The sequence below is a fragment of the Guillardia theta genome, assembly GCF_000315625.1.
Source record: "Guillardia theta CCMP2712 unplaced genomic scaffold GUITHscaffold_76, whole genome shotgun sequence".
Classification (NCBI taxonomy): domain Eukaryota; class Cryptophyceae; order Pyrenomonadales; family Geminigeraceae; genus Guillardia; species Guillardia theta.
The window spans coordinates 104,745-106,447 of NW_005434598.1; positions in this window are offsets into that span (position 1 = coordinate 104,745).

The following is a 1,703-nucleotide window of genomic DNA, read 5'->3' on the forward strand; positions in this document are numbered from 1 at the left end:
GCAGGGAGCAGGGAGAGGTTTGGAGGGATGTGGAGAAGTGGATGGTATGAAGGAGGGACGAGGGTGAAAGTATGAACAGAAACATGTTGAAGGTGACCTTGAGGAGGAGGAGGAGGAGGAGGAAGGGGGAGGAGCAGGAGCAGGAGCAGGAGGGCTTGTGTAGCCATCGTCCCCACGGATTCTTGGTTGGGGTGACTATGACAGAGGGGTAGAAGAAGGGAATAGAAGGGTGGGGTGATCGATGCGGCCAATGAGGGGAGCAAGGATGACTAAGGAAGTCGATGGGGAGAGGAGAGGAGAGGAGAGGAGAGGAGAGGAGAGGAGAGGAGAGGAGAGGAGAGGAGAGGAGAGGGGAGGGGAGGGGAGGGGAGGCGAGGAGAGGAGGAGAGGAAGATGAGGGGAGGAGAAGGGAGCATGGAGGTAGAATGATGTGATGTATGGATGTATGGAACGCTCGCAAGAAGAACAAAGAAACAACCCGTTACTGTGAATGCTCAAGTCCTGTATTGTCATGTCAGAAGAGGTTGCATTGAGAAGACGTCATCTCTGCTACCTCGGTCGGCGATGACATATTCCTCTCTTCCTCCCATGTTGTTTGGCTTTGTCGTACTGTCCAAGGCGTCATCAAAGTTTATCATCTTGTACACGAAATAGGAGAATGTTCGTCATCATAATTATCATCTCCATCATCATCATCATCATCATCATCATCATCATCATCATCATCATCATCACTATCACCATCACCATACTCATACTCATCATCATTACCATCATCATACTCATCATCATCATCATCATCATCATAATCATCATCATAATCATCATCATCACTATCACCATACTCATACTCATACTCATCATCATTACCATCATCATACTCATCATCATCATCATCATCATCTCCACCACCACCACCACCACCACCATCATCATCATCATTATCATCATCATCATCATCATCATCATCATCGCCCAACGACAACAACATCTCTCACCTTTCATCTTCAACCTCTCCAATTCTCCAATATCCTTCTCGTCGTAATAGTATTCCTCCGACGAATGTCGTCGGGTGGGCGATCGAGGTTTACCCTGCTCTCTCCCATCATTGTTGCTCAAGTTTTTCCCCTGCTGCTGCTCCTCCGGGGACCCTCCTTCTTGTCTTGTTCCTCCGCCTATTGCTCCTGCTCCTGCTCCTGCTCCTGCTCCTGCTCCTGCTCCTGCTCCTGCTCCTGCTCCTGCTCCTCTTCCATCCTCCTTGTCCTGTTCCTCCTTCTATTGCTCCTCCTATTGCTCGTGCTCGTGCTCGTGCTCGTGCTCGTGCTCGTGCTCGTGCTCCTTCTCCTGCTCCTCCTCACCTCGCGGTTTACGATGTTGGCGTAAAATCGCGACCCGCTGCACGTGCTACCCTGGGAGGATGTAAGAGGAGGACGGTGGGGGAAGGGGAATGTGAGCTGGGAGGGAAGGGCGAGGGAGGTAGAGGAAAAGAGGAAAAGGGAGGAGCAAGGAGGGGAGGGGAAGGAGGTATGTGGAGCACACAAGGGGGGGAAGGGAGAGATGGGAGAGGGACAAGGAGGAAGGAGACGATTGAGGAGGGAAGGGGGGGGGAGTTAGAAAGGATGGGAGGGAGTACTTACTACTGCACTGGAGATTCTCCTTTCTGGTGATCGAGAATTTCTAAGGGAGCTGGAGAGTGATAGTCA